The 25,207-nt window shown below is 44.3% G+C and overlaps 1 long non-coding RNA gene and 1 pseudogene across 1 annotated transcript in view; one reads left to right on the top strand and one right to left on the bottom strand.

The window, feature by feature from the left end:
* The window catches only part of LOC135273933 (uncharacterized), a 231,532-nt gene that overhangs the window by 82,521 nt on the left and 123,804 nt on the right, over nt 1-25,207 (bottom strand). The window lies entirely within an intron of this gene.
* LOC105714199 (glyceraldehyde-3-phosphate dehydrogenase-like) lies at nt 3,373-4,375 on the top strand (annotated as a pseudogene).

The raw sequence follows: 25,207 nt of genomic DNA, 5'->3' as shown, positions 1-25,207 counted from the left end.
TTCAGGTGGAGAACACTGAGTCTCACTAAGTGAATGATTCTTAAGCCTAGAATTCTCTTCAAATTATTTTCCAGAACTTAAATAAAACTGGGCCTTTTCTAGGCCTGTCTCAGCCCAGGGATGCATCCAAAGAAACCCAAATCCATTTCCTTAATGCTTTGGAAAGAAACAAGTCCATATAGAAGTTCTCTTGATTAGGAAGCAAAAGGGAAGTTATATCACATGGCACATACCAAGGCTGCCTAAAAATAATTTACATTCTTTCCTGCTAAACCCTCTCCTCAATATACCTCCTAGCCTATCTTCTGCCATGGCCAACCTGGCCTTTACACCAGTTATTTTTACCTCTGTTCCCTCCCCAACTAACCTGTCATATGCAGAGCCTTCTGGATTGCCCCCAGCTTCTATCACTCTCCTTTCTACTACTCACCCTGAATAGCACCACAAAATCCCTGCAGCTGGCTCTATCCATGAGAAACAGATTTGTTGCATGAATCAGAAAACTAAAATTATCAAGTGGCTTCACCGCTCAAGGTCTTAGTCTCACATATCAGAAGTCTGGGAGTTATTAATTCAGGATCTGTGTAGTAGTTCCCTTATACCTTCCACTCTTTCTTCTACCATATCTAGGAGCGGTCTCTGTTACCAGGTCTAAGATGGCTGCTGTAGCACCAGTCGCAATGTATGTTACCAGCCTCAGAAATGAGACAAGGGGATAGAGGGCACACAGCCTCCTTTAAGTACAGTTTCCAGAGTTTTGCTAATATTTAAAATGTAGAAGAATGAAAAGGCTTTCGATCTTATAGTAAAAACAAGAAAAATATGGACACAATAGCTATGGTTTTCTATGAGTCTAGCAAAGAGTAAATGATGCAAGCCTTGATGAACTGAATTCCAGCAAGTAATAAGACCTTCATAGGTGAACAGAGGGCCATGGTAGCTTTCCTACCTGAGAAGGGATGGGGAGCTGCTTTGGATCCATGGGGCATGTTACACAGACAGAGATTTTCCAGCAATGAGGAGGAATCAGCTTAGCCTTAGCTGACTATGTACCAATCAAGGTCATTCCCTGGTACAGAACCAGGGATATTCTCTATTGAGTAAGGTTTGATGACCTTACTCAAAATTGGGAGCTGGTAGAACAGGCCACATTAGTGGTTGCCTCTACAACTATTGTTCAGCCTAAAATCACTAGAGGTCAGTCAGACTGGCAGTAAAAAGGAAAACTGAATGTGGATAAAGACAAGAACAAACTGGAATCACAAGGATGCACTGGGACCCATGAAGACAGTGGAACCCATAAGGGCAAACTGGAATCCACAGCTGTCACTCACTCTTTCCAAAGTTAATCCTGTGGATCATCTATTGAAAAAGCTAACATGCTTTATTTTAGAGGTGCACATGCAGTTGACCCACAACTCAGAGAAGATGAAAGGGATCTTCCAAGAGATAGAGAATCTAGGGGGCAGGTGCTGCTATTAGTATTCCTGGTACTCCCGCTGACCTTCAGAATATAAAATAATATAGCTGCAGCTTCATTTCTATCTTCTAAGTTTTGTGCAAAATGTCTCTTACGGCCTGAACTATTCCAGAAGCACAGGAAAGGAAACTCTGGAAAACATAGCTTCAGTTCAGCCAAATTAGTGAAATATAGAGCTATCACAGATTGTGGGCTAGCAGGACAGGGTGGAATCTGGAAGAGTACCCATTGCAAAAATAAATTACCCAGAGAAGTAATTCTGCCCCTGCCAAAAATTTTGCCAAGAAAGGAGTCATGAAGTAAGGGCAGGTACACAGAGATAAAACACTTAGTTCCACTCAACTTCATGGTGATTGAATTTTGGGGTCCTGAAGAGTTGAATGCAAAGTAAATCAAAAATGCCTGAAACTGCAATCCAGCCTCCCCTGAGTGAAACATTGACCCCTCCCTGCAAGACAGAGGAGTGAGTCTGCACTCTCTGGAAAACAAACAAAATATATTATGCTTCAGTCTCCACAATAAATAATTATGAAACATGCAGCTAATGCCCTTTTATGCCTTAACCCACCTGCACCTAGATGAATTAAAAAAAGAAAGAAAGAAACTGCAAAAAAGCAAGAACATGTAACCAAATCAGGAAAATCAATAGTCAATAAAAGCAGATCCACAGACTAATTGTTGGAGTTGACAGACAAGAAATTTAAATCAACTGTTATAAATATGTTAAATAAGTTGTGGGAAAAGAGGAATATAATGGCTGAATAGATAGGTAATTTCAAGATAAAAATGGAAAAAAATGAAAGTTAAAAAAGAACCAAATAGAAATTCTAGAACTGAAAAATAAAAATACATTATGGGATTTATGACAAATTTAAAAGTTAAATATAACCACAACAGCACAAAATATGGGAGGGGAGTAAAAGTTCTTACATTTTTCGTGAACTCAAGGTAACTGCGATAAATTAAGGATACATAATCCCTAGTAAAACCATTATGAAAGTATTAAGAGATATAGCTAAAAGTCAAATAGAATATATGACATAAAATATAAAGTATACTTGCTTAATTCAGAAGAAGACAGAAAAGAAGGAATGAAAAACAGAACATAAAGGAAAAAATTTAAAAATGGTAAACTTAAACACAACCATAGCAATAATTGTATTACATGTAAATGGATTAAACACTCCTCTTAAAAAGTTGAGCTTGTCAGACTAGAAACAAAAAGCAAGACCAAACTGTATGCTGCCTACTAGAGACAAACTTTAAATACAAATATAAATGTAAAAAGATAGGAAAAAATACCATGTAAAAATTAATAAAGATGCTTAAGTGGCTATAATATTAGACAAAGTAGACTTTATAATAAAAATATTACCAGGGTTAAAGGTAGAATTAATGATAAAAAAGTCATAACAATCTTCAATGCATATGTACCTAATAATTTCAAAATGTATATGGCAGAAATAAACAGAATTAAAAGGGAGAAATAGACAAATCTAAAAGTATAAAAGGATATTTTCACATCATATTCTCCAAAAATTCATAGAATAGGTAGACAAAATATCAGTAGAAACATATAAAATCTAAATAACACTATTAATCAACTTGGCCTAATTGTCATTTACAAAATATACTAAGCCATGATACAAGTCTGAAAAAATGTTAAATGACCAAAGTAATTTATATGATTTCCTAATCAAATGTAAATTACAAATTAATAATTTAAAAATTTAGAATATTCTTAAATATTTAGAAACTAAGCAATACTCTTCTAAGCAATCCATAGGTCAATAAAGAAATCACAAGAGGGTTCTCTGCTCCACCTGTTCGACAGACAGCTGCATCTTGTTTCCCATCACCAGTCGCATCCCTGAGACACCATGGGGAAGGTGAAGGTCAGAGTCAACAGATTTGGTCGTATTGGGCGCCTGGTCACCAGGGCTGCTTTTAACTCTGGTAAAGTGGATATTATCACCATCAATCATCCCTTCATTGACCTCAACTACATGGTCTACATGTTCCAGTATGATTCCACCTATAGCAAATTCCATGGCACTGTCAAGGCTGAGAATGGGAAGCTTGTCATCAATGGAAATCCAATCGTCATCTTCCAGAAGCAAGATCCCTCCAAAATCAAGTGGGGCAATGCTGGCACTGAGTACATGGTGGAGTCCACTGGCGTCTTCACCACCATGGAGAAGGCTGGGGCTCACTTGCAGTGGGGAGCCAAAAGGGTCATCATCTCTGCCCCCTCTGCTGGTGCCCCCATGATCGTGATGGGCATGAACCATGAGAAGTATGACAACAGCCTCAAGATTGTCAGCAATGCCTCCTGCACCACCAACTGCTTAGAGCCCCTGGCCAAGGTCCCAAGGTCATCCATGACAACTTTGGTATCATGGAAGGACTCATGACCACAGTCCACGCCATCACTGCCACCCAGAAGACTGTGTATGGGCCCTCTGAAAACTGTGGTGTGATGGCCGCAGGGATCTCCAGAACGTCGTCCCTGCCTCTACTGGTGCTGCCAAGGCCATGGGCAAGGTCATCCCTGAGCTGAATGGGAAGCTCACTGGCATGGCCTTCCATGTCCCCACTGCTGATGTGTCAGTGGTGGACCTGACCTGCCATCTGGAAAAACCTGCCAAATATGACAACATCAAGAAGGTGGTGAAGCAGGTGTTGGAGGGCCCCCTCAAGGACATCCTGGGCTTCCCTGAGCACCAGGTAGTGTCCTCTGACTTTAACAGCAACACCCACTCTTCCACCTTCGATGCTGGGGCTGGCATTGCCCTCAACGACCACTTTGTCAAGCTCATTTCCTGGTATGACAATGAATTTGGCTACAGCAACAGGGTAGTGGATCTCATGTCCCACATGGCCTCCAAAGAGTAAGACCCCTGGACCACAAGCCCCAGCGAGAGCACGAGAGGAAGAGAGGCCCTCACTGCTGGGGAGTCCCTACCACACAGAGTCCCCCACCACACTGAATTGCTCCTCCTCACAGTTTCCATGCAGACTCCTTGAAGAGGGAGGGGCCTAGGGAGCCCCACCTTGTCATGTACCATCAGTAAAGTCCCCTGTGCTCAGCCAAAAAAAAAGAAATCACAAGAGAAACTGAAAATAGTTCTAATGGATAATAATGAAAACACCACCTATCAAAATCTATGGTATATAGCTGAAACAGTCTTAGGAATTTATACACCTAACTGCTGATAGTATAGAAGAAAGATTTCAAATAATAATCTAAGCCTCCAATTTTAGAAGCTAGAAAAATAAGAGCAAAAGTGCAAATAAGTAAATAGAGGAAAATTAAAAGTAGAAATTGATGAAATAGAAAACACATGAAAAAGAGAATATCAGTAAGACCAAAAGCTGATTCTTTGACTAGATTAATAAAATTGATCAACCTTAGCAAAGATAAGAAAAAAAGAGAAAATTACCAATATTACAAATGAAAAAGGCATTACCACAGATCCTATGTACACTAAAAGGATAATAAAGTAATAATATTAATAACCTTGTGTCAAATTTTTACTTTTTAGATTAAATGGACACATTCCTTGTAAAATACAACTGATCAAAACTGACATAAAAAATAGAAAATCTGAAGAGCCATATATCTGTCCCAAAAAATGAAGTTGTAATTGAAAACCTTCCCACAAAGAAAACTCCAGGCCCAGATGGCTTCCCTGGTAAATTTTCTTCAAAGAAAAAATATTTAAGGAAGAAATAATATCACTCTTACAAAAATTATTCCATAAAATAGAAGAAGAAGGAACATTTACTAAATTATTTTTATGGAGTCTGTATAACCTTGTTACTAAAACAAAGACATCATAAGAAAAGACCATCACAGACTAATATCCCTCATGAATATAGACACAAAGATCCTTAACAAAATTTTATCAGTATATAAAAGGGATAACACATTATGACTAAGTGCGGTTTATTTCAGGAATACATCAATTTAACATATAAAAATAATTAATCAATGCAATGCTAATTTTTGTATTTTTAGTAGAGAGGGTTTTGCCATGTTGGCCAGGCTAGTCTTGAACTCCTAACCTCAAGCGATCCACCCGCCTCGGCCTCCTAAAGTGTTGAGATTACAGGCATGAGCCACCATGCCTGGACTAAATTATCTTTCTTTGAGGGAGGTGGGCTGCAAGAATATTTCAAATAATTGTAATTTAATTAATAATTATTTTTGTTGTTTTTTGAAACAAGGTCTCGTTCTGTCCCCCAGGCTGAAGTACAGTGACACAATCATAGCTCACTGCAGCCTCAACCTCCCAGGCTCAAGATATCTTCCCACTTCAGCCACCTGCATAGCTGGGACTACAGGCATGCACCACCACAACACACTAATTTATTAGAAAAATTTTTTGTAGAGATAGAGTCTCACTATGTTGCCTGTGTTGGTCTCAAACTCCTGAGTTCAAACGATCCTCCCACCTCAGCCTCCCAAAATGCTAGGATTACAGGCATGTAATTTAATAATTCTAATTCTGTCATGCTACCTTCTGTAATTTTTTACTGTTTCCCTTTCCCTACTGTAATCAGGCAAGACCATTGTTTCTGCAGTGACCATAACCTTGAAAATCTGCCAAGGGCACACTGAGTGACAAATGGAAAGGGGCATAAAGGAAGGACGATAGCAAGGCTGGGAAGGAAAATGAAACAGCCTTGAAAGTGTGAATGAAAACCTGCACAGGAACCCCAGCATGTGTGACATTTGCCACCTTCCAGTCAGAAAGAGCCACCTCCTTTGTGTTTAATACCCAACTTCACTTCCTTTGGGGGTCACGCAGAATTTAGTCTTATAGGTCTGTCAATAGACTTATCAATACAGGTCCTATCCTGTATTGATAGATTCAGCAAGAGTAGCACTCCCAGTCTCATGAAGTCTTTAGTCCCTGCAAAGGTGGTACTGGGGATGTCTGCCAAACAGATCTTTCAACAGATTATCCAGTGTTGATGCTGCCACCATACTAGAATTTTCCTACAGAGAAGTTTGTTCCCTAGGCAGGAACTGGAGGAAAGCACAACTTTCATGTCCCTTGGGAACCATGCATGGCTGATTTCATTGCTGCGAGTAATCCCACATCTGTGCTATCTCAGTCTCCTGCACATTCAGTCAGACAACATTTATTGAGTGAGTGCCTGCTCTGCCTGGTACCAGGCTCAAATCTGGGAATACACAGAATGTACAGAACTGTATCCTGGGCTGGGGGTTAACTTCTCGTTCCTGGCCAACCCTCTGGATTAAGCCCCTCGACACTGATATTAGCCAGAACCATACCCAAGAACCCCAGGACCAAGAACTCTGGGAAAGAGCCCTGGTCTATTTCCCCAGACACCACCCCCTGCCACCAGCCTGCTCCTGCTTGAGCCAGACACAACCTCTTTCCCAATATAGACGGATGAGAGATGAGCAGGGTCTGCTTGATGAAATTGGTCCATGAGCTGCCTCCAAGATCTGGCTGCAAGGAGAATGGACTGGAAATTGCACGGCCATTATCTTTGCTGACAACCCCCTCTCCTCATCTTTCCAATATAATGAATTGCATGGAGAGCTCAGCTGTCATGAAAGCTTTTGAATTCCAGCCCTACTGTCCTCTAGGACATCCTTAGAGGTTATCTCAGCAAGGCAGGTGGAAGAGGAAAGAGAAAAGCTTAACCCTATAAGAATAATTATGATGTATTATTAGCAACTGATGGCAATCTAATGCAGGATTTTCAATATAGACGCTGCTGACTGTAATTTTTCTCTGTCATATGTGCATGCACTAAAAGACTACATTTAATGACTCCAAAGTTCAGAGCAGTTTCTCAAACTAAATTTAGTTCCTTAGAAGCAGTGTCTCAATACAGCACATTTTCATAAAATAGAGATACAGTTTGAATATGGAAGACACTTTTCAGAGTAGATGGAAATGCTAGGATTAATATGTTTATAAGATAAGGCCACTGGTTGGCATTAGTGTTGAGTTTACATGGCCACGCCAACTGCATTATGTGCCAAAATTGGAGTAGCACTGGAAATGACAGAACCTCACAAGCCATGGGATTAATCATAGCATGAGTAGCTTCCAGGCAGAAGATCTATCTTATTGGTTCCTATCTCCAGCTCCTGGCACAATGCTGGGCACAAGCAGAGGTTTGAGAAATAGCTGCTGACTCGTAGATGAACGAATGGATGGACGGATTGATTGATGTGTGCATGGGGAGGCAACTTTAGTGGTTTATTTTAACATAACGTGTTAGGAAACCAGTAGTGTTACAAGGAGGCAGAAAGCCTGGGGATCTAAATTCAAAACATAGTAAAGTGATTGTTTGGACTGTCTGGTTTGACTGGGTTAAAAAGCATCCATACCTGTATCTGTAAATCAGCCTTTTGTGCTTCTTTTTCCTAGTCAGATTTGAAACACAGAAAATAGAAACCACTATAGGTGTTTACTTGCCTTAGCTTCAGTTCCCATCAAAGCAGATCCTGGATTAAGGGTCGAGGTGCAGGTGGTTTTATTTGGAGGTGACTCTATGCAAGGGAAAAAGTAGGGAAAGTGAGACAGGATGGGAGAAAAATCAACTAAGCTCATCATGAATGTGTTATCATTGTGGGCAATGGGGGCTCAATCTCACTTTGAGATTGGGATATGGCTCACTCTGAGAAATTATGTGGAACATGTCCCAAAATTGTCTCACTGGGACAGAGAAAGCTGGGCACTCACCCACCAATTCCCTCCCCCTTTGACTGAAAGTTGCCCCAGGATGTTAGCATCTCCCCATTCTAAACTGCCCCCACATTTCACAGAGTAAATTCTGGGTGCTGGAAAAAGTTTTCAACCAGGGAATGGGATTGGCTGGCTCCGGCACTTCAGGAGGAGAGCTGGAACTGTCTTGAGCGGCTGCCGGTGAGCCCAGGTGGGCTAAGACTATGGGGAGGGTAGGGGGTGGAGGGAGGGTAGGGGGTGGAGCACTAACAGCATCGTCTGCAGCATTTTAACAAGAAGGGACTGAATACAGGGAACCAGGTACTCACAGCGTGAGTGGAAGGGCTAGATGAGTTGCTGTATGCTCGCCTCCAGGAATGACTCCCAGGCAAATGGAACTGACCTGCTGGGAAATTTTGACTTCTGAGGCCACCACTGCTGCTGCTGCTGTTGCCACCATAATTATCTCTTCCCAGGCAGAAGGATATAGAATAGGCTTTGCAACATGGCTTGCATTTCCCTGACCTTGTTTTGCATCAGAAAACAGCTTAAAGGGGCAGAAAGAAGGCCTCTGCCATACCTCCCAGCTCCAAACCTTGCGCACCTGCATCTAATGGACAGAGCCTAATTTGCATCTGGAATACTAGCTATAAGGCATCTGGGAAATGTGGTAGTGAACTTTCCAAGGAAGGTAGAGCAAGTTTGAGGAAGCCACCATAGCATACCTACCATACTCTCTAATGACCCACCCTCAGCTTACACTCCCACCACCTTCCTGAGTCCCTCCCTGAGGGCAGCACACACCTATGACCCCTGATCAGCCCACTCATGGACTCTGGTATCAATGAGGACAGGAGAACACAGGCTGCCTGTGCTGCAGCCATACAAGCCTTCCCTCAGTTTCTCAAAAGCTCCAAGGCTCTCCCTGGCCACAGGGACTTTGTGCACACTATTCCCCCTGCTAGAATGGTCTTCCCATTTCACCCACCATCCTCCTCTAGACAACTTTATCCTTTGAATTGCATCTCAAACATCATCTCCAGGAATCTTTCTTTGACTCCCCAAACTAGATCACCTTCCCCTATTAGATGCTCATTTAATACCACAGCATTTGTAGATTATTAACAGATGCCAGGCTCCCTTGATCAGCCACAGACCATGACAGTGCACCTGTGAGTCTCTTTGTCACCTCCGTTTGTAGGTCTAGACTCTAGCCCAGGCTGATACAGACTGTCTCACCCCCACAGCCACAGCCATAGTCCTTGTTCTCAAAGATGCACTGAAGTTGTCAGTGATCTTCACGGCTTACTTAATCCACACATTGATGAAGATGACATACCCTAATATCACAATGTTTGCTGTATAAATACATTCACTGCTAAGGTATGTTTCTACTTGACTGCAACATCCCAGACATGCCACATGCTCCCTAGACACATGGCATAGCAGTTGAAGACATGGGCTTTGGTGTCAGGCAGACATGGGCTTTGGTGTCAGGCAACCTTGGCTCTGATACTCACTAGTCATGTCACCTGAAAGAAGTTTCCAAGCTCTTTTTATCCTCATCTTTAAGCAAGAATAGTAAATACCAGCCTTGGAGAGTTATTATAAGAACTAAGCGGGGAGAGAGATCCAAGATGGCTGATGATTAGCAGCTCGGGCACGTACCTCCCAGTGAAAGGGCAAAGACCAAGAGGACGCCACACTTTCAGACGAATATTAGTTGCTCATGGACCAGGAGATTCCCAGTGGAGGAGCACCACGGGTCGCCAGGGCGACTCTTGTGGCCGGCGTGGCGGTTTTGCTGGTGCCTTAGCACGCCAGTTCTTGGTGCAGAGTCCGGAGATTCCCGGGCAGAAAAGCACCATCAATCTTAACACCGCTGTTTTGGCCGGCTCAGTGGATTGCTCAGATTTCGGCGCAGGGAATCAACAAGTTGGACGTCAGAGACCCAGTTAGAAAGTCGGTAATTATAAAGACGACAGACGGACAAATATATAATGAAGGGAAGAAACCAGCGTAAAAAGGTAGAGAATACTCAAAATCAGAATGCCTCTCCCTCTACAGGGGATTGCAATTCCTCATCAGTAACGGAACAAGGCTTAATAGATTACACGGGTGTTCCAATAACAGAAGCAGGTTTCAAAACGTGGGTGATAAGAAACTTCTGTGAATTAAAAGAACTTGTTCTAACCCAATGCAAAGAAACTAAGAACCTTGAAAAAAGGTTTGACGAAATGTTAACGAGAATGGACAATTTAGAGAAGAATATAAGTGAATTGATGGAGCTGAAAAACACAACACGAGAACTTCGCGAAGCATGCACAAGTTTAAACAGTCGAATTGATCAAGCAGAAGGAAGGATATCAGAAGTCGAGGACCAGCTCAGTGAAATGAAACGAGAAGACAAGAATGCAGAAAAAAGGATGAAAAGGAATGAGCAAAGTCTCCAGGAAATATGGGACTATGTGAAAAGACCTAATTTACGTTTGATAGGTGTACCTGAATGTGATGAAGAGAATGAATCCAAGTTGGAAAATACTCTTCAGGATATCATTCAGGAAAATTTTCCCAACCTGGCAAGGCAGGGTAATATTCAACTCCAGGTAATACAGAGAACACCACAAAGATATTCTTCAAGAAGACCAACCCCAAGGCACATAATCGCCAGATTTATTAGGGTTGAAATGAAGGAAAAAATACTAAGGGCAGCCAGAGAGAAAGGTCAGGTTACCCATAAAGGGAAACCTATCAGACTCACAGCAGATCTCTCAGCAGAAACCCTACAAGCCAGAAAAGAGTGGGGACCAATATTTAACATCCTTAAAGAAAAGAACTTTCAACCCAGAATTTCCTATCCAGCCAAACTAAGCTTTATGAGCGAAGGAAAAATTAAATCTTTTGCGAACAAACAAGTACTTAGAGAGTTCACCACCACCAGGCCTGCTTTACAAGAGCTTCTGAAAGAAGCACTATACATATAAAGGAACAACCAATATCAGCCTTTCCAAAAATATATCAAAAAGCAAAGAACTTTAACACAATAAAAAATTCACATCAACTAATGGGCAAAACAGTCAGCTAGCATCAAACGCCAGTATTAAACTTATATATATTTTAATTGGATAAAAAGCCAAAACCCATCGGTATGCTGCATCCAGGCCCATCTTACATGCAACAATACACAAAGACTCAGAGAGAAGGAGGAAGATTTACCAATCAAACAGAGAGTAAAAATAAACTAATAAACAAAAAGCAGGAGATGCAATTCTCACCTCTGATAAAGTAGACTTTAAAGCAACAAAGATCAAAAGAGGCAAGGAATGACATTACATAATGGCAAAAGGATCAATGCAACAAGAAGAGCTAACGATTCTATAGATCAACGAGATAGAAAATTAACAAGGATATTCAGAACTTGAACTCGGACCTGGAACAAGTAAACTTAATAAACATTTATAGAACTCTCCACTTCAAATACACAAAACATACATTACCACCTCACACCTATTCCAAAGGTGACTATATAATTGGAAGTAAATCACTCCTCAGTAATCGCATAGCATTTCATAGGTTTAAATTAAATATTGGTTGGCTGTTTGTTTGTTATCTTCTTCCCTTATTCCTTCCTGACTACATCATTAAGTATAATTATCGGTATAAAAGAGGTTTTCAATACCCATTACTAAATTGCATTCTAGCCTGGGCAAGAAAGCAATACTTCCATTCTCTCTCCCTCTTTCTTTTCCTTCTCCCTCCTCCCCATTCTCTCTCTCTCTTTCTCTTCCTTTTTCCTCCTTCCTATTCTCTCTCTCTCTTAAAAAAAAAAAAAAAGAACTAAGTAAAATAAACCAAGTAAGAGAGAAAGACATTGCCTAGTACCTAAGTGTATATTATGAAAATCATCATCATAAGGGGGTTCTTGGGGTCTTCGTTAGGTAACATGTAATGTCGGTTTCTTTGGCTGAAGATGTCATATTTAACTCTTCCTCGGGAAGATGGGCATGACTCTTGAGGCTCTCAATTGAAGAGAGAGCTAGGAATCCTCTAGACTCTGTTCTGCACACATGGATCTAACAGGCCGCATAGAGCCCACCAGTATGGCAGAGGACAGGCTAACCCTTTTGGAAAGCAATGTGGAGACATATATCAAAAGCCGAGAAACACCTCTACCTTTTGACCCAGTATTTTAACTCCTGGACTACATGCTAAAGGAGTAATTCAATGAAGGCAAAAAGTAAAAAGTTTTCTTTTTTTGAGACAAGGTCTCACTCTGTCACCCAGGCTGGAGTGCAGTGGCATGATCATGGCTCACCGCAGCCTCAACCCCCCCGACTCAAGCCATCTTCCCATCTCCGCCTCCCTAGTAGCTGGGACTACAGGGGCATGCTACCACACTGGGCTAATTTTTTTATTATTATGCTTAGTAGAGACGGAGGCTCACTATGTTGTCCAGGCTGCTCTCAAACTCCTGGACTCAAATAGTCCTCCCGCTTTAGCCTCCCAAAGTGCTAGGATTACAGGTATGAGCCACTGCAACCAGGCCCCAAAAAGCTTTCTTTGTGAAGATGTTCACTAAAATCACTCAAGACTGGAAACCCTTTTGATTACTTGATTTGCCAAACCTGTCCCTTATTAGTGAATTACAGTAAAATTCAATAATAAGGGATCGGTTTGGCAAATCAGCACATTAAGATTTTACAGCCATTAAAAGGTTCACTGTGAAGTCTCTGTAGAAACATGAAAAAACATTTCTTCTACAATGTGAAGAGCAAATGCCCAGTCTGGCAGAGGGCCTGACAGACAAAGTGAGGGCCAACAGAGAACACCTCAAAATTGAAAGATTTGGGAAGGGGGAAAGTCAAGGAGATTTTTTTAAATGTCCTTTAATATTCATTTTAATGTGGTGTTATTTTCACAGGTTTAAAATAAGCATCCTACTGGGTACTTCTAGCAGATGACTGAAGCCTAAGGAAACCCCTGTCTTAACTAGTGGAAATAAAAGTGTCCTTCCTCAGTAGAACAGTGTTTGATGTGCTTAAGTCCATGTTGTAGATGAGATTTTCTGGAACAAACAAGGCAAATAATATTGGAAATTCTAGTTACTAGGCAAAATCAAACTTCTTCCAGCCTAGAATAAGGTGGAACGTTTAACATCATTTAAAGGGTTGTATGCTCTTTAAATGGGTTTTAAAGACTTGTAAGACCAAAAGATTTGGTCCTCCCATTCTGATGCACTAGAGCTAGAGGAGCCTCAGTGGGCAGATCACCAGGTCAAGAGATCAAGACCATCCAGGCCAACATGGTGAAACCCCATCTCTACTAAAAATACAAAAATTAGCTGGGCGTCGTGGCGTGCATCTGTAGTCCCAGCTACTCAGGAGGCTGAGGCAGGAGAATTGCTTGAACCCGGGAGGTGGAGGTTGCAGTGGGCCGAGATTGTGCCACTGCACTCCAGCCTGGCACCTGGCAACACAGTGAGACTGTGTCGCAAAAAAAAAGAAAGAAAGAAAAAGAAAGAGAAGAGAAGAGAAAGCATTATCCCTTAGAACATCAGTTCCCAACCTTTTTGGCACCAGGGACTGGTTTCATGGGAGACAATTTTTCCATGGACCAGGACAGGAGGAGGTGATGGTTTGGGGATGATTCAAGTGCATTACATTTATTGTGTACTTTATTTCTATTAGTATTACATTGTACAACTCACCATATGTAGAACCAGTGGGAGCCTTGAGCTTGTTTCCCTGCAACTAGATGGTCCCATCTAGGAGTGATGAGAGACAGTGATAGATTATCAGGCATTAGACCTTCATAAGGAGTCCGCAACCCAGATCCCTCACACGTGCAGTTCACAATAGGGTTTGTGCTCCTGTGAGAATCCAATGCTGCTGATGACATGACAGGAGGCTGGGCTTAGGTGGTGATGCAAGTGCTGGGGAACGGCTGTAAATACAGATGAGGTTTAACTCACTCATCTGCTGCTCACCTCCTGCTGTGCAGCCCAGTCCTAACAGGCCACAGACCAGTACTATTCCATGGCCCAAGTGTTGGGGACCCCTGCCTTTATAACACAGGCAGGATGGCAGGGGGCAGCCAGCAGCAAGTAGTTAGTGGGGTTAATGGGGCCCGGCTGTGACAGCAAAGGGTATAGGAACAGCAGGGATGATATTATCAGAGAATTATCTCTGTTCTCCTTGGGGCAGAAAAAATATCTTCCAATATGGTGCCTTGGGGCTCTGGACCCTGTTCCCCAGCACTGATTTCAAATAGGCCCTATTGTCGGGCCATGGACCCCTTTGTTGTTTGGAGAAGATGGTCACTGTCTTAATGGGGACTGCTCTTGGAGCAGATCTTGAGATAAGGAGATGTCGTTAATTTGGGTGGTAAAGAACAAACAAGTAAAAGTGTGGAGATGTGAGGCAGAGAAGGAGAGGCAGCCCCAACCCTAACTCAATATTTAGTCTGTTCTCACACTGCTGATAAAGACATACCCGAGACTGAGTAATTTGTAAAGAAAAAGAGGTTTAATAGACTCACAATCATGGTGGAAGGCGAAAGGCACATCTTACATGGCAGCAGGCAAGAGGGGTTTGTGCAGGGTAACTCCCCTTTATAAAACCATCCGATCTCGTGAGACTTATTCACTGTCACGAGAATAGCATGGGAAGACCCACTCCCATGATCCAATCACCTCCACAGGGTCCCTTCCATGACATGTGGGGATTATGGGAGCTACAATTCAAGATTTGGGTGGGGACACAGACAAATCATATCACTCAATAAACGGTGCTTTAATCAAGCCAGTTACTACAAGCAACTGGAGCTGAATCTCCCCAGGAAAACTCAAGAAGGCAGTGTAGGCACAAACACAAAGTAATGGGGTCTGTGAGGTGAGAGGGCTGGAGTAGCCACTGGTTACTGATTGACAGCCACATGAGTAGGGGACATTCATTCCCCACCATTTCCAGCAGGGACAGCAAGGCAAGCGGAGTGATCTGAATGCCACAAAAATGCCTTTACATGCTGATAGTTGAAGTCAGGTCTTCTTACACTAACACACTAAGGATGAAGGGGATATGGGCAGGTCATCACCGGTGTCATCATTGAAAAAAAAAAAAGACAGGGTGTCTTCCTCTGTCACTCAAGCTGGAGTGATCATGGCTCACTGCAGCCTCAGACTCCTGGGCTCAAGTCATCCTCCCACCTCACCCTCTCAAGTAGCAATGACTAAAGGCACACACCACACAGCTGGCTAAGTTTTGTTGTTGTTTTTTTTTTAATTTTTTTCTTTTTTGTAGAGATGGAGTCTATGCTGTACACGCTGCTTGAACTCCTGGTGTCAAGTGATCCTCCCAAAGTGCTGGGATTATAGGCATGAGCAACTGCACCTGGCCAGTATCATTAAACTGAAATGTGGTCTGATTCGTTGTTGTAAACTCCTAAGGAAGCCCTTCCATGAGTTCATCCAGCTCCACCAACAGTTTCCTCCAATAACAGGGGACTCATTACCCACCTCCCAAGGCAGTCTAGCATTTCCATTCTCGAAGAACTCTCGGTGGTAGACAGTTCTTCCACCAGTGAACTGATATTAGGATCCCTGCAGCTTCCACCTGCTGGTCTTACCATTGCCCTGTAGGCCAGGCAGAACCACGGGAAGCCGCCGGCCTCCAGGAATTCAATTCTGTTCACGATGGTTTTCTTCACTTAGGCAAGACAGCAAAGCGAGCAGATGTGCTTTAGGAAGAATCCCACAAAGGACTGCTCAAACAAGAGGGAGATTTTAGTTAATTAACAACAGATTCCAGTAATCAGACGAGTCCACTCCCAGCCCTTCTGCTGAATGGAACTTCCACGGTAGGTGCAGTTGTTATCATCAGGCAGGCCAAGGGCTACATGCATTTGTCATAAAATATGAGGCTTAAATTCAATATCAAGATGAAAGTCAAACCAAAGCTCCCCGGGAGACAAGGAGCTCCGCTCTCACAAGCCTAGGGTGGAGAATATTGCCTTTCAGCAAATAATACTTCTAATTTGATCTTGCAAAGATTCCTGCAAAGAAGAAAGCAACGAGGTGTCAGGAGAATGTGGAGTGTGCACTCTCTTTTACGTGTGTTTTTTATCATGGCCACATTCTTCGCGATCTCAGTCATCAATTATTTGTGACAGGCAGTCAATTGTTTATCTTTCAAGAGCATTACCACTTACTTCCCTTTATATATCTTCCCTGTATTATTATGGGGACAAGATCATCTATTTTCTCCTCCCTTCCAAGCCCTTCCGTCATTTGCTGCCCAGCGTCCTGGTGTAATGCCCTGGAATGATAGGCTTTGTGAGGCTGGAAGAAAAATGACTTTACGCTCCCCACTCACCAAAGCATACACAAAAGGGCACCAAAGCAGCGTTTAATTCAGCGAAATGTCAGGACCCTGCTAGTGGAAATTCACTTTTGTGTGTTAGAACAGGTGTTTCTGTGAGATCCTCAGAGAAACCAGAACAGCTAGAAGCAAGAACATTCCCCCACCCCTTTGCAGAAAATAGAAGCAAATCTCTGCCATGAAAACCATTTTTGCTTAAAGCACCAGCCTGAAATAATTGCATATTTGTTGGGGATTGACAGTTGAGGTTTTTTTCATGAATTTTGCTATCTTCTGACGGTAGCAAATAAGTAAGGAGTAAATGCACTCTCTTGGGGCTTTTAATGGCAAAAAATAAAAATAAAATAAAAATCACAGTAGGAAAATTGCCCCTAAAGAGCATGGCAATATTTCCAGACTTTGCTGCACTTAAAGGGAGAAAATGGGCATTAAGTGTAACAGGGTCGTTATAAAAACAGTGGTTCTATTTCCGGGTCTTTCATTTGCCAAAAGCCTCAATACACAGTCACTGAAAGTGGAAGGATGCCAACCTGAATTTCTATAATGCGCCTTGCAAACAATTGGATTTATTCTTAATGGACCCTTGCTGCATTTTTACATTATGCAGCATGTAATTAGCTATCAAACGACTTGGGAATCAATGACTCCGATTTGCTGGGCCTGATGCCTGATGGATGATTTCATGCTGTTCTTTTAAATCAATATTGTGCTGCCTGTCATTTAGTGATGGATTTGAGGGGTGTTTTGAGGGGAGAGGGGTTAAAGATCTCTCAGTTTTGGAACCTGAAATGACAATGCAATATTAATTATAAACCTTTTAACCAACCGGCAGACTGCAAGGCAGTTCTGGGCAGCACCAGTTGAATTCGGTTTCTGTAAATAGCACTTCAAACTCCCTCAGGTCTTCCACTCACCAAAACAAACACAAAAACTTCTCTTTTTATAAATAATGTCAGGGAGGCCGGGCACAGGGCTCATGCCTATAATCTCAGCACTTTGGGAGGCCGAGGTGGGTGGATCACGAGGTAAGGAGTTCAAGACCAGCCTAGCCAACAAGGTGAAACCTGGTCTCTACTAAAAATACAAAAATTAGCCAGGCGTGGTGGTGGGCACCTGTAGTCTCAGGTGCTCAGGAGGCTGAGGCAGGAGAATCGCTTGAACCCTGTAGGTGGAGGTTGCAGTGAGCCGAGATTGCACCACTGCACTCCAGCCTGGGCAACAGAGCAAGACTCTGTCTCAAACAAACAAAAAAATAAAATAAATAATATCATGGGGATTTGGGCAGAGGGTGTGGGGGTGGGGGCTGAATTGTCAATCAACTGGCACAAATTTATGAAACTCCTACCACATGCCCAGAATGGGTGCAGGGGTAACAGGTCATTTATTGAAATATGAATCTGCATGTTGTTCTTGTCACATTTTTCTCACAGACCCTCCACCCCCCTCTCCAAGAAGGCAGTCAGAACCTAAGTACCCCATTGGTTCAAAGGAAGCTTGCACACTCAGGGCCTGAAATAGAGGTTTCTTGCAGCAAACCTCTTTTCCTGGCTTCTGACAGTGCCAGCTCACTGAGAGGCTGCTGCTAGATAATCCAGAAGGTGAGAAGAGAGAGCTGAGAATCTCTGAAGAGAGCAGAAGCAGCAGGAAATTGGACGGGGGAGGTGCTTCTCCAAGCCTGGGAGGAAGGTAGAGGTCTACAGGCTTGGTTGGATACCCCCAGCAGCGGGGAGGGTGGAAGGATCTCTGGGGGGCGTGATTGTGAAGACCACCCAGCGGTTGGCAGAGGGCCTGGCTGGGGACCTAGGACTCCAAGGGCCAAGCATGGGCACAGGAGCCTTTGGTCAGCACCAGACTCCCAGGACCTGCACGGGGCCCTGGGCCAAGGGAAGGAACCCCAATCAGGACAGAAGTCCCCACCAGCTTAGCAGGAGCAGGCCTTAGGGTCAGAGTTAATATGCTTTCAAAGAGGTACTGGGCATTTCTTACACAGCCAAGCTTGCAGGGCAACAGTTATGTCCACCTAAAGACAGAGATACCATTTGACCCAGCAATCCCATTACTGGGTATATACTCAAAGGAATATAAATCTTATTATAAAGATACATGCACGCATATGTTCATTGCAGCAATATTCACAAAGGCAAAGACATAGAATCATCCTAAATGTCCATCAACGATAGCCTAGATTTTTAAAATCTGGTACATATACACAATGGAATACTATGTGGCCATAAAAAAGAATGACATCATGTCCTTTCCAGGGACATGGATGGAGCTTAGAGGCCATTATCCTTAGCAAACTAACACAGGAACAGAAAATCAAATATCATATGTTCTCACTTATAAGTGGGAGCTAAATGATGAGAACTCATGGACACATAGAGGGAAACAACACACACTGGGGCCTACTGGAGGGTGGAGGGTGGGAGGAGGGAGAGGGTCAGGATAAATAACTAATGGTACTAGGCTTAATATCTGGGTGATGAAATAATCTGTACAACACCAACAGTTATTGGTGCTGACTGGCAGCCGAGGCACCTTCACTTTCTCTGCTCATTGACGCTGCCACCTGTACCAAGGGTCAAGTCAAAGTCAGAACAATGATGACCATGAGTCGGGGTGGCCTGGGAGGGCAGCTTTCAAGCCTGCCAGAGCCAGGTGCTGGGACAGGACCATTCCTGGCTTCCCAAGTTCCCTCCTGCCCTCTTCCCATGAGTGTGGGCAACTCCTAGGCCTGGGTTTCTGCTCTCACCCCTACCCTGAGATCTGCCGGTTCCTGCTCCCCTCAAAGCAGGCTCCACCCTGTGCTGGGTCCTCAGGATCCAACAGGGACTGAAACAGATAAAGTCCCTGCCCTCCCAGACCCTGGAGGCAGCTCCACCTGATTCAACATTGCCATTTGCCACCCTGGTCCTGAGTGCTTTAACAGCTGGAGCTTGAATCCAGACAGGTGACTCCTGCTCAGCCCTGCCCAGCCCCACACTGCCACCTGGTCCTACAATGCCTTGCAACACAAAGCCTGGCAATGCATGGGGACTAGGCTTGGCTGCCATCTTGAAATGAAGAGGGAAAGATACTAATTGCAGTGAGAACAAAAATAAATTAATATCTCAATAAATCATTGTACCACAAAATGACTAGAGAAAAATGAAGCATAGAGCACACTCAAGGAAAGAGAGATCGAAGGGACCAGTCATGGAAGACAGCTGGATGCGCGTGGCTAGGTGGAAGGTCTGGAAGCCCAGCCGGGAATCCACCATGGTTCCCACCTTCTAAAACCTGTGCTTTGAATTCCAGTGCATCCTACGCAGGACGACAGGAGAGAGCAACCAGCTATGACTTGGGCTTTGCTGATGGGAGGGAAAGAGGTAGGATCTGTTCAAAGTAATTTGTTAAAACGTTTCAAGAGCCATAAAAATCTTCTAACCTTTGATCCAATAAGCTTACTCCAGGGAATATATTTATAAGGAATGAATTCAATAATAAGAAAAAAATAGGTTATAATAAGTGAGCACCAACTCTACGCTAGCCACTATTCCTTAAATGGGAATTTTCTAAATTAGCCGGGTGTGGTGGCATACGCCTGTAATCCCAGCTACTCAGGAGGCTGAGGCACGAGAGTCGCTTGAATCCAGGAGGTGGAAGTTGCAGTGAGCTGAAATTACACCACTGCACTCCAGCCTGGACAGAGTGAGACTCTGTCCCAAAAAAAGAAATGTGTATTTTCTCATTTAATTCTCACCACCCTGTGAGATAGATCCTATCATTACACCCATTTTACAGATGATGAAACTGAGACACTAAGAGTTTCGACAATTTTTATATAGTAAAAGAGGCAGCATCCAAACCCAGAGCCAGCCTCCTCAGTCACTGACCTATGCTGCCTCCAAAAGACCAAGAAAATCCTATATAACATTATCTATAACTGTGGAACAGAGAAGATATTTATGTATACATAAACAATATATATATGGGTGGCTGGGCATGATGGCTCATACCTGTAATCCCAGCACTTTGAGAGTCTGAGGCTGGAGAATGATGTGAGCCCAGGAGTTCAAGACCAGCTGGGCCGACATAGGAAGACCCCATCTGTACAAATAATAAAATTAGCCAGGTGTGGTGATGCACACCTGTGGTCCCACCTACTCAGGAGGCTGTGGTAAGCTGTGATCACGCCACTGCACTCTGGTCTGGGTGACAGCAAGATCCTGCCTCAAAATACATCTAGATCTAGATATATGGTGCACTGTGGAGATGCAGCCAATAGGCTGCTGTGCAGGTGTGGAATTGATTACAGTGAAGACAGCATAACATCACGGGCAATGTCAAAGGCTGCAAGGAGGAAGGGGTGTCTGGGCTGAATCCAAATACTCAGGTGCCGGAGGTGGGGGTGGTACAGAAGTGTCCCAAGCAGAGGAATGCAGGCAGAGGAGGGTCTTGGCATATCTGGGGAACCAGGAGGCCGTGGAAGGGCCAAGGCACAGAGACCAGAGGGAGCAGTCAGAGCTGCAGCTGAAGCAGTGAGCAGAGGCCCATGGGCCAGAAACTGTGAGGAGGAGGCTGTGTCTCCAGGCAGGAGGTGGGGGGAATCCCAGAGCCACTTGGGCAGCAGAATCAACAGGGCATGGTGGTTAATTCCCTGTCTGAGGGAGTCACAGAGGACTCTGGGTTTCTCGGTGAATTTATGGTTCACAGAGACAAAATACAGAAGGAGAGGAGGAATGGGTTCATTGGAGAGGGCCCAAGCTTCCCTGAAAACCTGGATTATGTGACCACAGATATTCACCTGTGCACTGAGAACCTGTGTGTTTTTCTCTTGTGTCTTGTGTACACACACACACACACACACACACACACACACACACATATTTGTATGTAGGTATACACCCCAATAATTAAACTTCGGCATTCACAGCTATTGAAATAACACTAAGACCTAAAGACAGAAATATCATTTGACCCAGCAATCCTATTACTGGGTGTAAACCCAAAGGAATATAAATCTTTCTATTATAAAGATACATGCATGCATATGTTCATTGCAGCACTATTCACAAAGGCAGACATGGAATCATCCTAAGATCCATCAGTGATAGCCTAGATTTTTTAAATGTGGTACATATACACAATGGAATACTATGCAGCCGTAAAAAAGATTCAGATCATGTCCTTTCCAGGGACATGGATGGAACTTAGAGGCCATTATCCTTAGCAAACTAACACAGGAACAGAAAACCAAACACCACATGTTCTCACTTATAAGTGGGAGCTAAATGATGAGAACTCATGGACACATAGAGGGAAACAACACACACTGGGGCCTACTGAAGGGTGGAGGGTGGGAGGAGGGAGAAGGTCAGGATAAATAAGTAATGGTACTAGGTTTAATATCTGGGTGATGAAATAATCTGTATAATACACCCTTGTGACATACAAGTTTGCCTATGTAACAAACCTACACATGTGCCCCTAAACTTAAAATAAAGGTTAAAAAAAAAAAAGAAATGACATTGTTGAGAGAGCTCACGTGACTATAACCTAACAAAGGTTGAAATAAGGATGAGTTAAAGGAGAAAAGCAGACCCTAAGAGTGGTAGAGAAGATGTGAGAGCCATCACATGTCACCAGGTCATTTGGGTCACTCAGCAATTCCAGGGACAAACTTGTAGGTCACTCCTGGGGCTCCCTGCCCTCCTTCAGCACTTGCAAAGCAAGTTGGGGTTAATTCTGAAATTTCAAACAACCAAGGCCCTCCTAAGGGCCATTGGGGACATTAATCAGCTTATTCACGTCCCTAGGCCCCAAACTGTCTCCCTAGAAATGACTCCTGCCATAGAACCAGCAACATGGCATTTACAATGCTACTTGGTATCTCAAGGTCAGCATATGTCTCGGTGGAGCCGAGATGTCACCTGCTGCAGTGCCATCAAGTTCTAGTTGATGATTTAGTCCCACCCCTTTACAGAGATCCTCCTTCCCTGGGCAGCTGGGAGTCAGTCCCTAGTGACTCCAAAGACCAGGGCCCGACTTTCTGCTTTCCTTCTCAATTTCTGTTCCTGAGACCCAGGCTGCTCCAGTCTCTTCTTCCCGGAAATCTTTGAGGAAAAAGTAAAAAATGGATACTCTCCACCTTCCCCAGATCCATCGCGATGAGAAACTGGTGCCATGGGCCCATGATCCCCAGGTCTCCGGGCTTCATCAGAGCCCCCTGGACTTTCTCAAGATGTTGGAGCTGAGTGCAACCCTGGGGACCATCTAGCCCAACCCAAGAGAAGGGAGTTGGGCTAGATGGTCCCCAAGGTCCCACTCAGCTCCAACATCTTGAGAAGGTCTCAAGGGGAAACTGCAGGCCAGATAAGAGAAGGAACTTTACACACAGCTAGAACCTGAGTTTCCTGACACCCAACCCAGTGCTGGTACAGACTCCTCACTCCCAGAACTCCCCTCAGGTATGTCAAAGTCCTGGTAAGGATATTTCCCTTTCATAACCGGGGAGGGTAGGCTCTATTTCAAGACCAGCCAGCTTGTCCCAATTATATTGACTTGTTTAACACATTTCACTGAGTGTCTACTGCATACCAAACCCTGTTCTAGGCCCTGGGGCTATAGAAATGAAGATATGACTTATTGGTCAAAGAAGGGGGAGAAGGAAGAAGAGGCCCAGGGAGGCGGTGAGAAGAAATATGCTATATCTTCTGCGATTCATCACTGTTGCTTCCATTGGTTCATTCAACCAACCAACAGTTGCAACCAACCATAAGCATCCACTATGAGCCAGGTACCGCACCTGAGCGTGAGAGCTGTGCCCAGGAGCTCATGGAACAGCAAGAGGCTAGGCCTGCCCCACCTCCCCTCGCTGTGTGCTGTGAGCCCTCCCTACCCCACTCAGCCTGTCTCTCTGGCTTGAGTACTGACATTTGTTTGTTCTAAGAAGCTACACCAGAACATTGCCCAGAGCCACTTCTAGACTCCTCTCTTTGTCCTGTTCTTCCTGCCCCTGGCCTCTCCACCCAGAGAGATGTGACAGAACTTGATGACAGGGCCACTATCCTGGTGTCCATTTATTGGGTCAGATGGAAGTGACTGATGAAGTGGGATTTTCTCATCTCCTGGAGGGAGAAGCCTTTCCTCCCTCCCCCAGTGCCCACTGTGGACCAGGCGCAAAGGAGTCAGAATGTAAGTAACTGTCCTGTGAGCAATCCCGTCTTCTTGGCCTCAGGGGCGCCCTGAACCAGGCACCACCTGCACAACTCCAGGGGTGCCGCTCATGTGGGGCTGAAGTAAACTCCGACCCAGGAGTCCGACCCCGCACAGCCTGTTTGGCTGAGTGCGGCTGCCCAGCCCCTGAGATCCCAGGGTGTGTCCCAGTGTCTTTGACTTTGGGGAAGCCAGGAGAGGGACGTCCAGACAGCGCAGCAAGTGGCAGATGAATGGGAGCTGGCATTCCAGGGTGCAGAGGACACAGTTTGGAGCCAGCCATTTGAGTCCTGTCCAGGCTGTCTGGGCCACTAACCAAGATGATGCTGGGAAGAGGGTTAGCAGAACTGGATGAGGACGAAGAGGAAAAATCAGTTCAGACAGCTCGCTTTAAATGTAATTGCTCCATCTCAAGAATCTGTCTGGCTGCAGGGCAGGTGGACCATGTGTCTGGGCCCTGCCCAGGCTCGGGGAGGCGGTGCACCCCATGATGGAATTACTGCATCTCCAGGCACTCAGGGCAGCAGACAACGGCCCCGAGTCCTGCCACATCCAGTGCATCCCTGCCTCCCAGCATGCATGGAGAACCTTCACAGTTAATCTAATGACAATCTGCAGCCTAGAATCCCCAGAGCAGGGACAAGGCTGTGTCTGAATTGATAGCCGTTTCAATTAGCCAGAGGCCAAGGAAGGGACAGAAGGGAACGAGAGAGAAGGCCAAGTCTGGGGGGATGGGAGTTTGTCTCAGGCCTCACCAAGGTACTGGTCCCTTCCTGGTGACACACCAGGAACTCCACCTGTCCTCACCTGACAGGGGCCTTTCTCACCATAAATGAGGCCAAAAAAAAAGGGAAAATAAAAATGATCCTCTGCTTTTGCTCAGGGTTACTGTGACAATAAGTGAGGACATATACGCCATTCTTGGTTGTTGTTTTATCCCTGAGAAGGGCCAGTAGAAAGAGCACCGGACTGGGAGACAGGAGCCCGGAGTTCAGCGCTGGCTCTGCCATTATCCACTGATCATTACCGGGCCATCACCTTCCCTCTCTGGGCCTCATTCTGTAGAGACTGCACTACATCTATGGTTTTCAAACCTTTTCCTTTTCTTTCCCTTTTTTTTTTTTTTTTTTTTTTTTTTTTTGAGATGGAGTCTTGCTCTGTCGCTCAGGCTAGAATGCAGTGGTGTGATCTTGGCTCACTGCAACCTCCGCCTCCCAGGTTCAAGCAATTCTCTGCCTCAGTCTCCCAAGTAGCTGGGATTGCAGGCACCCGTGACCATGCATGGCTAATTTTTTTATATTTTTAGTAGAGACAGGGTTTCACCATCTTGGCCAGGCTGGTCTTGAACTCCTGATCCACCCACCTCGTGATCCACCTGCCTTGGCCTCCCAAAGTGCTGGAATTACAGGTGTGAGCCACCGCGCCTGGCCTCAAACATT

Source organism: Aotus nancymaae, unplaced genomic scaffold (genome assembly GCF_030222135.1).
Source record: "Aotus nancymaae isolate 86718 unplaced genomic scaffold, 86718_ANA_hifiasm-v0.15.2.pri h1tg000010l, whole genome shotgun sequence".
NCBI classification, from domain to species: domain Eukaryota; kingdom Metazoa; phylum Chordata; class Mammalia; order Primates; family Aotidae; genus Aotus; species Aotus nancymaae.
The sequence above is the reverse complement of the archived record's forward strand: the minus strand, read 5'-3'. Positions and strand labels throughout refer to the sequence as shown.